This window comes from Hyperolius riggenbachi, chromosome 3 (assembly GCF_040937935.1).
Source record: "Hyperolius riggenbachi isolate aHypRig1 chromosome 3, aHypRig1.pri, whole genome shotgun sequence".
NCBI classification, from domain to species: domain Eukaryota; kingdom Metazoa; phylum Chordata; class Amphibia; order Anura; family Hyperoliidae; genus Hyperolius; species Hyperolius riggenbachi.
This window is the reverse complement of record NC_090648.1, coordinates 136,343,648-136,357,678: the sequence shown is the minus strand read 5'-3', so window position 1 is coordinate 136,357,678 and position 14,031 is coordinate 136,343,648.

Sequence of the window (14,031 nt, the reverse complement as noted above, 5' to 3'; positions counted from 1 at the left end):
GGGGGGTTCAAACTTTTTATCATGCCTGCCTCTAGGGCGGCCTGTGTTGCCAGCCAACAACTCGTCCCTTGCTCGCAGTCTGGCTCTGTCAAAGCCGGTGCAGAGCACATCATGTCGGTACCCCCGCTCCCGGAAACGATCATACATGTCCAAGGCTTCCCTACCAAAGTCACTCTCTAGTGTGCAGTTTCTGCGCAAGCGCAGAAACTGACCATACGGAATTCCGTTTTTGAGATGACCAGGGTGATGGCTGGTGGCGTGAAGGAGGGTATTACCCGCTGTGAGTTTGCGGAATGTAGTTGTATACAAACAATCGCCCCCTCGTCTTATACGCAAGTCCAGAAATGACATCTCTGTCTCACTCGCAGTGTAAGTCAGGGCGATATTCCTTCCATTGTTATTTAGCTGGCACATGAAGGAATCAAGTTCCCGCATGTCCCCCCTCCACACCACCAGCACATCATCAATAAAATCGATCATTTTCAGCATATCCAATCTGCTTCCGATCCAGAAAGAGATCAATTTTGTCCAGTACTGATCTTAAAATCTATCCCTTTCTCGATCAGCGACAAATCAAACCTGCTGGAAATTATCAAATGATGGGAAATGTTCTGTTTGACAGGAAAATGCATGGTGTGTACCAGACATTAGGGTGCGTACACTACACACAATATTAAGCTTGGCTGAAGCAGGCGTCTGTGGCCACCTCGGCCAGGAATTGAACATGTTCCGGTGTCTACCGAAGGGATTTAAAGATCCGGAATGCCAGATCTTTATTAAACACCTGAAGTAAAAGGCATATGGAGGTTGACCGATTTTCCTTTTGAGCAATGCAAATTGCCCGACTGTCCTGCTGATCCTGTGCCTCTAATACTTTTAGCCATAGACCCTGAACAAGAATGTGCAGATCCGATTGTTTCTGAATGAAGTCTGACTAGTTTAAGTGCATTCTTAGTTCAGGTGTATGGTTCAGACACTACTGAAGCCAAAGAGATCAGCAGGACTTCCAAGCAACTGGTATTGATTAAATGTAAAAATTGCAGCAATACGGCAGCAACCATGTGCTTTTCACTTCAGGTATACTTTAAACTGCATCAAACCCCCCCCCAAACACATTGTTTCTCTCCTTACTCATCCCACCAGAAGCTCCTCCATGTGCAGTCTCCCCATAGCAACAGGTGTTACTCTGACATACAGTAGTATCTGTACAGCCCTTTGGCCTCTGTTTCCTGAGGGATCGAGTCCTCATCCCTTTGGATGACAACCAGTGTGCATATGTACACCTCTGAATTCTCATTATGTCAGGACATTGTTGCTAATGGTGTCAGTTCTTGTATCTTAAACATTTCAGTCCAGTCCTTTCATGTTACATAAGTTGGGGCTCAGACACACTAAGCATTTTTCTGAGCGCTTTTTGGCCTCCAGAACTTTCGGAGAGCTCCTGACAGAGTTCTGTCTAATCTGTGACTAGAGCTGCACTTTAACACACTGCGTCATGCATACCAATATGTACACTGTGCATTCAGGAGTCATTTACTGAGCTAATGGAATGACATTTGCCTGAATAATAACAGGAAATTTAGCTTGCTCAATAAACCATTGTATCATACAATAGGCTGAGCAAAGCGATTTAGATGATTATGAATTGTTTTAATACCGTGCTATGGTAATTTCAGACACACCTTTTCACCACATATGACTAATGAAACAAACTGCTGTGCTCTAAAAACCAGATAAGATCTGTCCATGTAAATCAGTTTTATAATGTATGAGTGTGTGTGTGTCCCAGTTATCAGAGGCAGAGCATCAGCACAGATGCCAAGTTGCTGGTAGTTTTAGGCTGTGGGCTCTGCTTAAAGTGAACCTAAACCAAATAAAATTATTAAAAAATATATTTAAAAAATAAACACATGATGTACCTGAAAATTAATACTGGGTTTCCCTGAAAATAAGACACTGTCTTGTATAAATTTTTGCTCCAAAAGGTGTACTAGGGCTTCTCTTCAGAGGATGTATTATTTTGGGAGAAAACACTGGTAGTTTTCCTATACAAAATGTGTATATACTGCATGCCATGCTGACACATGCAGCATACACAGAGCTTGTGGTTTGCAGATATTGACTGTCACTTAAGAGGCCCATACACCTAACGATTTTCCCACCGATCTACAGCAGATTCGATCACTGTGATCGAGTCTGCTGTGAAATCGTTGTGCAAACGCTGACAGAACGATCGATTTCTGTCCAAAATCAATAGTTCCCAAAGATTCGTCCGTGCGGAAGATTTCGCTCAATCGACGGCGGGTTGGGAGTGTGTCGATAGCGGCGTTCGACTGTCTGACAACTGACGCTAGCTGCAATACATTACCTGATCCGGCCGGCGTGAGTCCCTGCTGTCACTGCTGCTCCTTCTCCGCTGGTTTCCGGACCGGCTGGCTTCACTTACTTCCTGTCCCAACAGGAAGTTAAACAGTAGAGCGCCCGCTACTGTTTAAACTTCCCCGGAGAGGAAGAAGTGAAGCCTGCAGGACCAGAACCCTGCGAAGAAGGAGCAGCGGGGACTTGCGCCGGCCGGATCAGGTAATGTATAGCTGGCGGGAGGCAGTGGCAGCTTCACAGATTGTGAGCGGTTTCAGGCTGAAATCGATTCACAATCTGTTTGCAGTAAAGGCAGCCAAACGATCCCTCTCTGATCAGATTAGATCAGAGAGGGATCTATCTGTTGGTCGATCTGATGGCAAATCGACCAGTGTATGGCCACCTTTACAAGAAATTGATTCTGCTGATCATGTGGGTAAAGGTGCCCATACACTCGTCAGATTGGCAGCAGATAGATAAGAAATGCATCTGATGATCTATCTGATGCGTTTTTAGAACATTTTTTACCAGGATAGAATTCTAATAGATTTCAGTTTGAAATCTATTGAAATTCGATCTGATGGCATTTTTTTTGCCATCAGATTTCCATTAAGGCCAATGCAAACTGATAAGCAATCTCCTCAGATTGACCTAAATTTTCCACCCTGCCAGTTCGATGGAAATCCATCGAAATCGGCCATCGATCGGTCGATTGGCCAACCGATTTGCGATCGATCGGCCAGCCAGAAAATCGGCTGAGTGTATGGGCCCCTTAAGAGTCTATTTCTTGCAGAGAACTCAGTCATGCTCCCCAGAGCCGTGATAGGATATGTTGTGTTTTTCTGGGAAGAGGTGAAGTGCTGCTGATGCTTATCAGGACAGATCAGGAGGGCTGGCTCCAACAAAAACACAAATTGCCTGGCACTTATATAGGACTGTGTAGAACTCACATTATACTGCAGCCTGTATCCAGGCTTTGTATTGAACGTGACTTGCTGGTGTTATGTGGGCTGCTCCTAGGGCTTACATTCGGGAAATGTCTTATATTTCAAGCATGCTAGGAATTCCTGCTAGGGCTTATTCTCAGGGGATGTCTTACTTTAGGGCAGTGATCTGCAAACTTTGCTCTCCAGCTGTTAAGGAACTACAAGTCCCACAATGCATTGCAGGAGTCTCACAGCCACAGTCATGATTCATAAAGGCAAATGCATTGTGGGACTTGTAGTTCCTTAACAGCTGGAGAGCCAAGTTTGCAGATCACTGCTTTAGGGGAAACACAATATTATATACTTGCCTCGCTGTCAATTTCTCTCAAGCTCACCCATTTTCTTCTAACAATGATTCCTTCAAGTTCTTACAAGATTTTGTCTGAACTGAAATCTCTCATTTCCTGTTAGTTATATATCAGTTGCTGTCAGTTGTAACTGAAAGGAGAACTGATGTGCAAGGTAATGTCCATGTTTCCCTATGGCTCAAGTAGACAACATTACAGTTTATCAGTGTGCTGACCAGGAAGCTGTTACAGGATCTATGCCATCTTTAAAATGGAGGACGAGAATTCCATCGATCATAGTGAACAAACAGGACATGGGAGAGTAGAAAGAGTTTAGAGTATGCGGGAGGTAAGTTTTCAGTACAGGTTTGCTGGGTTCCCCAAGGTCAATATACAGTACTTTGTTAGTGTAATTTAACATTTAATACAGAGGTCATGGTATGTTTATAGAGTGGGCAGTGGGGTATACTACTGTATAAGCTAGGCCTATTTTTTAACATGGAGTCTCAAGCACCCAGAGAGCACATTTACATCAGTCTATTGCCATCGGTGGTGGATAACCAAGACTTTATTTGGAAACCTGAAGTGAGAGGAAAACAGAGACAGCCATCTTCATTCCCTTATGAATAATGCCAGTTTCCTGGCTGTCATGCTGAAAGTTTGGCTTTGGTTCTTTGAGTCGCACACCTGTAACAAGCATGCAGTCAGTGGAGTCGGACCAAATCAAAGCATCGGCTCTGCATCTGGGCCAGTGACTAATGCCTGGTACACTTATTAAATTTTGATTGGCCATTTTGACTACTTCCATGTAGTATGAGAGCCTATCTACACAATCAGTTTATAGTATTTAAGGTCTGTTGGCTCTCAAGTTACATGGAGGTGGTAAAATTGGACAACAACTGACCAATAAAAATGTGATGTGTATACACCTTTTAAGTATCAGAGGCAGAGCATCAGCACAGATGCCAGGCACCTGGGATTGTTTCATAAGGGCCTCCATATTACTCTCACTTCAGATTCTCTTTCAATTTTTCTTCTTGGAAAGTTCTGAAATTGGCTCCTGATCAATAATGTACTGACTGACAAGGTCAATGGAAGAGCAACAGGTTTTGTTCACCTATGCGCACATACAGCTGCTACAGCAAGCCTTAGGGCCCATTCGCACTTAAAGAGACCCAGAGACGAACTACCTACCAGTTTTATACATGCCTGGGGCTTCCTCCGGCCCCATCAGCCTGGATCGCTCCCACGCCGCCGTCCATCGCTGCCTCTGTCCGCCGGTTCCCCATCCCGTCTTTTCGGCCAGCTCGATGCAAGCGTAGTTCGCTCCCTCTGTATTGCGCAGGCTCATGCGTACAGAGCTGGAGGGAGCCACTGTGCATGCGTACGACTGGTTGCGTCCGGCGGAAGTGATGGGACCCGGTACCAGCAGAAGACGGTGGCGTGGGAGCGATCCAGGCTTATGGGGCTGGAAGAAGCCCCAGGTATGTATGAAATCTTTTCCTACTTTTTTTTTATTTAAAAGCGCAAAGCTGTAGCCCAAGTGATTTTGCTGCGATTAGAGCGGAAAAATCAATGTACACTCCCGTGATTCAGAGCGATCTCGATCAGCGCTTTATTAAGCACTATAGCGTGATTGCTGCAAAATGCTGCAGGTAATACGTTTTTTGATTGGCGCTAATCTCCCACGATCAGCGCCAATCGCCAGCAGTGAGATCACTGCCATAGGGTTAGATTTGTATGCAAGCCAGCATTCTTTGCCTTTCACTATCTGCTCAAGACCAGCTTCTTGACTCATTGCTGATCAAAGATCCTGTTTCTTTTTCTCTATGCAGCAGCAAAATAATGATGGAACATCCTATTACTAGCACAGGCATGAGGTCAGAAAACTGACCAAAGGAATGAAGCCACTGCAGGGCCCGATTGGCCATTTTCAAGCAGCATTAATTTCCATTAAAAAATGACCATAAATCTGCATTGACTTGGAATTATTTGCATCTTGCTGACCATGATCTCTATCTGACACTCTGAATGCCAGGCTCCCCAAGCTCCACGGTCACTGTGTGACAGCTGTGCAAAGTTAGGAAAAGTGGGGGGAGCCATCAACAGCCAATCAGAGTTCTGTTGATTTAAAGGGCAACTGAAGTGAGGGGTAAATGGAGGCTGACTTATTTATTTCTTTTCAAACAATACCAGTTGCCTGGCAGTGCTCCTAGTCTATTTGGCTATAGTTGTGACTGAATCACACCCGAAACAAGCATGCAGATTATCTTGTTAGATCTGACAAAGTCAGAAACAGCTGATCTGCTGCATGCTTGTTCAGGGTTTATGGCTAAAAGTATGAGGCAGAGGATCAGCAGGGCAGCCAGGCAACTGGTACTACTTAAAATGAAATAAATATGGCAGCCTTTATATCCCTCTCACTTCAGTTGTCCTTTAAAGGAAACATCCAAGCAAAAAAATAAAATCAAAATCCACTTACCTGGGGCTTCCTCCAGCCCCTTGCAGCTGTCCGGTGCCCTAGTGCAGCTCTGGTGGCTCCCGATGTCCTTTCGCTGTAGAAGCCGACCTCGCCAGGTTGGCTTCCGGGTTGACTTCTTGTCCACTCAACGGCGCAAGTCACGTGGTCCTGCCGATGTCATCAGGTCTGTACTGCGCAGGCGGGACCACATGATTCGCGCCCTGGAGTGCACAAGAAGCCGACTCGGCTTCTGCAGCGAAAGACACCGGGAGCTGCGGCGAGGGCACAGGACGGCTGCCAGGGGCTGGAGGAAGCCCCAGGTAAGTGGTTTTTGATTTTATTTTTTGCTTGGACCATTCCAGCTCTTGAAAATGTTCCTGTTTAAAGGGACTCCGAGCAGTGCAGAAACTATGGAAAGATGCATATCATTTTAAAGCTCTCTTTCTCCTCTTTCCAATGATATATAAACCGCCACCCTACGCCTTTTAGTTTTCGCTATTTTCGCGATCGAAATTGCCGCAGACAATGATATCCATCTTTCCATAGTTACATTGTATTACACGGCAACTTTTTCCTAAAGTCAGCAGCTCCATTCCCCCATAAATTACAGCCGCGCTGATGACACGCAGCGTGTCGCAGCGGGCTGTATCTACCTCCCTAGTGTCACTCAAGCCGCTCCCCCGCCTCCTGCAGAGCGCCGGTCCCTGCCCGCGTCCCTTCCCTCGCCGCTCTGCAGGAGGTGGGGGAGTGGCGTGAGTGACATTAGGGAGGTAAACATTGCCCGAGAGCGCGGCTGTAATTTATGGGCTAGAGCGAAGCGCAGGGGCACTTAGGTGGGATTCAACTAGCAACAGAGGCTGGGCACTATAGCCAGACCCAGCCTCTGTGTATAGATTTCTTTCTAAGATCCCCACCTCGGGTTCTCTTTAAACAGGAACATTTTCAAGAGCTATTTTCACACTATTAACCACTTGAAGACTGCAGTGCTAAACCCCCCTAAAGACCAGGCCATTTTTTACAATTCAGACCACTGCAGTTATAACTGTTTATTGCTCGGTTATACAACTTACCACCCAAACAAATTTTACCTCCTTTTCTTGTCACTAATACAGCTTTCTTTTGGTGCTATTTAATTGCTGCTGCGATTTGTACTTTTTATTATATTCATCAAAAAAGACATGAATTTTGTCAAAAAAATGATTTTTTTTAACTTTCTGTGCTGACATTTTTCAAATAAAGTAAAATTTCTGTATACATGCAGCGCGAAAAATGTGGACAAACATGTTTTTGATTAAAAAAAACCCATTCAGTGTATATTGATTGGTTTGGGTAAAAGTTATAGCGTTTACAAACTATGGTGCAAAAAGTGAATTTTCCCATTTTCCAGCATCTCTGATTTTTCTGACCACCTGTCATGTTTCATGAGGGGCTAGAATTCCAGGATAGTATAAATACCCCCCAAATGACCCCATTTTGGAAAGAAGACATCCCAAAGTATTCACTGAGAGGCATGGTGAGTTCATAGAAGATTTTATTTTTTGTCACAAGTTAGCGGAAAATGACACTTTGTGACAAAAAAAATAATAATAAAAAGTTTCCATTTCTGCCAACTTGTGACAAAAAAAAATGAAATCTGCCACAGACTCACCATGCCCCTCTCTGAATACTTTGGGATGTCTACTTTCCAAAATGGGGTCATTTGTGGGGTGTGTTTACTGTCCTGGCATTTTGGGGGTGCTAAATTGTAAGCACCCCTGTAAAGCCTAAAGGTGCTCATTGGACTTTGGGCCCCTTAGCGCACCTAGGCTGCAAAAAAGTGTCACACATGTGGTATCGCCGTACTCAGGAGAAATAGTATAATGTGTTTTGGGGTGTATTTTTACACATACCCATGCTGGGTGGGAGAAATATCTCTGTAAATGAGATTTTTTAGATTTTTTTTACACACAACTGTCCATTTACAAACACATTGTACTACTTCTCCCGAGTACAGCGATACCACATGTGTGGCACTTTTTTGCACCCTAACTGCGCTAAGGGGCCCAAAGTCCAATGAGTACCTTTATGATTTCACAGGTCATTTTGAGAAATTTCGTTTCATGACTACTCCTCACGGTTTAGGGCCCCTAAAATGCCAGGACAGTATAGGAATCCCACAAATGACCACATTTTAGAAAGAAGACACCCCAAGGTATTCAGTTAGGAGTATGGTGAGTTCATAGAAGATTTTATTTTTTGTCACTAGTTAGAGGAAAATGACACTTTGTGAAAAAAACAATAAAAATCAATTTCCGCTAACTTGTGACAAAAAAATAAAATCTTCTATGAACTCACCATACTCCTAACTGAATACCTTGGGGTGTCTTCTGCCTAAAATGGGGTAATTTGTGGGGTTCCTATACTGTCCTGGCATTTTAGGGGCCCTAAACCGTGAGGAGTAGTCTTGAAACCAAATTTCTCAAAATGACCTGTGAAATCCTAAAGGTACTCATTGGACTTTGGGCCCCTTAGCGCAGTTAGGGTGCAAAAAAGTGCCACACATGTGGTATCCCCATACTCAGGAGAAGTAGTATATTGTGTTTTGCGGTGTATTTTTACACATACCCATGCTGGGTGGGAGAAATATATCTGTAAATGGACAATTGTGTGTTAAAAAATGGAAAAAGTTGTCATTTACAGAGATATTTCTCCCACCCAGCATGGGTATGTGTGAAAAGACACCCCAAAACACATTATACTACTCCTGAGTACGGGGATACCACATGTGTGACACCTTCTTGCAGCCTAGCTGTGCAAAGGGGCCTACAGTCTAATGAGTTTCACAGGTCAATTTTACTCATTTGTTTTCCAGACTACACCTCACGGTTTTGGGCCCCTAAAATGCCAGGGAAGTATAGGAACCCCACAAGTGATCCCATTTTGGAAAGAAGACACCCCAAGGTATTCCATGAGGGGTATGATGAGTTCATAGATTATTTTATTTTTTGACACAAGTTAGTGGAAATGGATTTTTTAGTTTTTTTTCTCACAAAGTGTCATTTTCCACTAACTTGTGACAAAAAATAAAATCTTCTATGAACTCACCATACCCCTCATGGAATAACTTGGGGTGTCTTCTTTCCAAAATGGGGTCACTTGTGGGGTTCCTATACTGCCTTGGCATTTTAGGGGCCCTAAATTGTGAGGAGTGGTCTGGAAACCAAATAATTAAAATTGACCTGTGAAATTCTAAAGGTACTCATTGGACTTTGGGCCCCTTTGCACAGCTAGGCTGCAAAAAAGTGTCACACGTGTGGTATCGCTGTACTCAGGAATAATAGTATAATGTGTTTTGGGGTGTATTTCACACATAACCAATCCTGTGTGTGAGAAATATCTCTGTAAATGACAATTTTTCCCATTTTTTTACACTAAATTGTCATTTACAGAGATATTTCTCCCACCCAGCATGGGTATGTGTGGAAAGACACCCCAAAACACATTATACTACTACTCATGAGAATGGCAATACCACATATGTGACACTTTTTTGCAGGCTAGCTGCGCAAACTTGCCCAAAGTCCAATGAGCACCTTTAGGCTTTACAAGGGTGCTCACAATTTAGGCCCCCACCAAACAATTCCAGGACAGTAAAACACCCCAGAAATGACCCCATTTTGGAAAGAAGAGACCCCAAGGTATTCCACGAGGGGCATACTGAGTTCATATAAAATTTTATTTTTTGTCATAAGTTAGCGGAAAATGACACTTTGTGGGAAAAAAAATAAAAAAATCCATTTCTGCTAATTTATGACAAAAAATAAAATCTTCTATGAACTCACCATGCCCCTCAGCGAATACCTTGGGGTGTCTTCTTTCTAAAATGGGGTCACTTGTGGGGGTCTGTCCTGGCATTTTAGCGTCTCCACAATCATTACATGTATGGCCAGTATTAGGAGTTTCTGCTATACTCCTTATATTGGGCATACGGGTGATGCACTTTTTTCTCCATAAAAGGAAAAATGAACGGCAAAGATTCTCACATTCGCATTGATCAATGTGGATGAAAAAATATCTGCCGAAATATGTGAAAAAAGGGGGGGCATGGCGTTTGCCAGGACATAGGAGCACCGCCCACAAAAGTTTCCAAACCCACTTTGCTCCTATGCCCTGGCAAACCAGATTAATCCATTCACATCGATCGATGTGGATGAAAAAAACCTTTGCCAGTTTTGATACAAAGTGCTTGCCAAAGCATAGGAGCTCCAACACCACCCCTCAGCTCATATGCCTTGACAAACGTATCTTACTGCGGAGGAGAAATCTCGTCCTGCAGCGCTGCATGCACCGACTTGTGTGTAATCTGACAGACGCGCAATGCTTCTGTCAGGATGCACCATCAGTGCTGCAGCTGGTTGGTCGATCAGTCGTTCGCTCGGTCCACCTGGAAGGGTAAAGGATGGAAAAAGAGAGAGAAAAAAACATACAAAAAAAAAAAAACAAGCAAGCAGCAATGCAAGAAATTCATTAACATTAACATTCGTAAACTTTATTAAACCTTTTTAACCAAACAATAACATTTGGAACTTTTGCTTACCTGTTTTTTTTTTTTGTTTGTTTCCTTCCGAGGACAAACTTCTCCTTCCCCATGGGACAGTGTGCAAAGCGCACAGAGATGTAGCGAAGTACACTATGCACTTTGTCCCAAGTGAAAGGAGAGGTTTCTGGCAGCCCTGTGTATTTGGGTCTCTCAAAAGCAGATGTCTGGTTTCACACACAAGAGTCGCGCAGTAGCGTAGGTATGCACTAGCTTTAAGTCAACCACTTCCGGCGTAAGGGGGGACCGCAAAGTGGGACTTTCGCTAGGCAATATGCTGCAACCATCACTCCAATGTATTTGGGTCTCTCAAAAGCAGATGTCTGGTTTCACACACAGGAGCCGCGCAGTAGCGTAGGTATGCACTAGCTTTAAGTCAACCACTTCCGGCGTAAGGGGGGACCGCAAAGTGGGACTTTCGCTAGGCAATATGCTGCAACACATCGCTCCAGTGTGAAAGAGCCTTGAGAGATTACTACTGTGTCTCACGTTCCCTACTCCAATAGCGAATCTGTTCGTGGAACTTTTCAAAACACTCCCCTATGCATAGGGCAGGCTGGTCAGGACAGTAGGGACAATAAAGTGGTGTCACGCCTCATTCCATTCCTCTTACAGACACGACAATGTTTTCTTGGGGTGCGTTGACCTGGGGTACTTGGAAAGACATAAGCATAGTGTCTTTCATGTAGCCGGCTAACTACATCAGGGGGATTGGCCACGGCCCCTCCTGGATACAGGAGTTCCGAAATGATCTCTTCCTGAAATTTAAGGAAGGATCCTGTTCTCCCAGCCTTACTGTAGAGAACAAAGCTGTTGTACATTGCCAATTGAATCAAGTAAATAGCCACTTTCTTATACCAGCGGCTGGTCCTTCGGGAAACTAAATAGGGAGCCAACATCTGGTCATTGAAGTCCACCCCTCCCATGTTTAAATTATAGTCGTGGACGGCGAGGGGTTTCTCAACAACCTCAGTTGCTCGCTGAATTTGGACTGTCGTGTCTCCGTGAATGGTCGACAGAAGGTAAACGTCCCTCTTGTCCTTCCATTTCACTGCAAGAAGGTCGTCATTACACAAGGCAGCCCTCTCCCCCCGTGCAAGTCGGGTAGCAGTGAGATATTGGGGGAAGCCCCGGCGACTAGGCCGCACGGTGCCACAGCAAGGAATTCCGAGTATCTTCAAATGCTGATAGAGGGCCACACTTGTGTAGTAGTTGTCCACATAGAGATGGTACCCCTTGTGGAATAAGGGTGACACCAAGTCCCACACAATCTTGCCACTGCACCCCAGGTAGTCAGGGCATCCGACCGGCTCCAATTTTGTGTCTTTGCCCTCATAGACCCTAAAGCGATATGTATAGCCTGTGACCCTTTCACAGAGCTTATACAGCTTGACCCCATACCGGGCGCGCTTGGTTGGGATGTACTGCTTAATGCCAAGGCGCCCGGTAAAATGTACGAGGGACTCGTCTATACAGATGTTCTGTTCAGGGGTGTAAGCATCTGCAAATTTGGATGACAGGTGGTCTATGAGGGGCCGAAATTTGTGGAGCCGGTCATAGTCAGCGTGGCCTCTTTCATGACAGGTTGTATCATCATTAAAGTGCAGGAAGCGCAGGATGTCCTCAAAACGTGACCTGGACATGGCAGCAGAGTACATGGGCATGTGATGTATTGGGTGCGTAGACCAATAGGACCGCAATACATTTTTTTTAGTTAGACCCATGTTAAGGAGAAGGCCCAAAAAGATTTTAAATTCGAAAACTGTGACCTGTTTCCACCGAAAAGGCTGGGCATGGGAGCTGTTCGGATTGGCGGTGATAAATTGTGTGGCCTTACGGTTGGTCTCTGCCACGACTAAGTCGTAGAGATCCTCGGTGAAGATCAGATGAAAAGCGTCTAGGGCCGATCCTAGATGATCTGTCTCCACCTGGACTCCAGACTGGGCGGTGAAAGGGGGCACTACGGGTGCGGCGGAATTAGGGAACTTCCAATGAGGGTTTGCCAGCACCTCTGGGAGCCTAGGGGTACTACGGGCCCGTGTTTCTGGTGGCTGCGACTGGGGTCTTACTGCACGTACCGCCGAACCAGTTTCAACTGCCATGCTGGTGCTCGCCACTTCACCAGGGTCTACGGCAGTACTGGTTTCAAGTCCAGGATGTGCTGCGCTGTTGGTGCATGCCTCACCATCAAAATCTGGATCAGCGCTAGCACCACTCTGCTGGCCTTGAGGTTGATCCTGCGCAACCTGTGGTCCACTGACATGGGGTCGGGAACGCCTGGCGCTAGCAGGGACCACAACCTCGTCATCAGAACTATCGGTCAGAGAGTCACTGTCCTCTACAGGTTCATATTCTGAGCCGGATTCATCGGATGAGAAGTCCCAATCACTCTCACCCGACTCGGCCATAATATTGTAGGCCTCTTGCAGGGAATACATCTTTTTTGCCATTTTGGGCTGCTAAATTTAGGGGGTATTCCTCTGAGACCACCCAGGAAAAAATGCACCTGTCTAGCAAATGGGAGTATTTGTTAAGTAAAGAGCTGCGATCGCTCAGTTTTGATTTTAAAAAAAAAAATCAAAACTGATCTTTATAGCGTCGCAGCTATTGTGTTTTTTTGCAGTGATCAGAAAACAAAAATTTCTTTCACTTGGTGGGGAGGGCTGAACGCAAGTGCGGCAGAACGATCAGGCCTGATCGGGCAAACACTGCGTTTTTAGTGGAGCCTACTCTAAGGTGACCCTAACGTACTTATATAGATCTGACTGTGATCAGTACTGATCACTTACAGATACTATATAGTACCAATGCAGATTAGCGACAGTGATGACGCTAATCAGCGACTTATAGTGATTGCGGTGTAGTGGGCTGGGCGCTAACTACCTAACAAAAGGGGCCTAGCTAACTCACTGGCCAAAAAAACAGTGCACAGGCAATAGATGTCACTCAGACCTCGATCAGGGCTCGTTTCCACTATCGCGAATCTGCATGCGTCCAACGCATGCAGATTCGCACATGTAATGCAAGTGGATGGGCCTGTTTCCACTGTAGCGTTGTTGAGGTGCGTTTTTTTCAGCGGTGAAAAAACGCACAAAAGAGCCAACGAATTCGCCTGAGAGTGGAACGCATGCGAATCGCCGCTAATGTATTTAATAGGAAATTCGCATGCTGTTTTGGTATGCGAATTTTCATGCGAATTCGCATGCGAATTCGCATGAAATCAATGGAAAAGCACACCGGCATTGCCATGGTTAAATTCACATGCATCATCATCCATGCGAATTCGCATGAAAATTCGCATGCACACGCATGCAAAATTCGCATCTGCATGCGAATTTTGCCGCAGCGATTTCGCAACGCAAT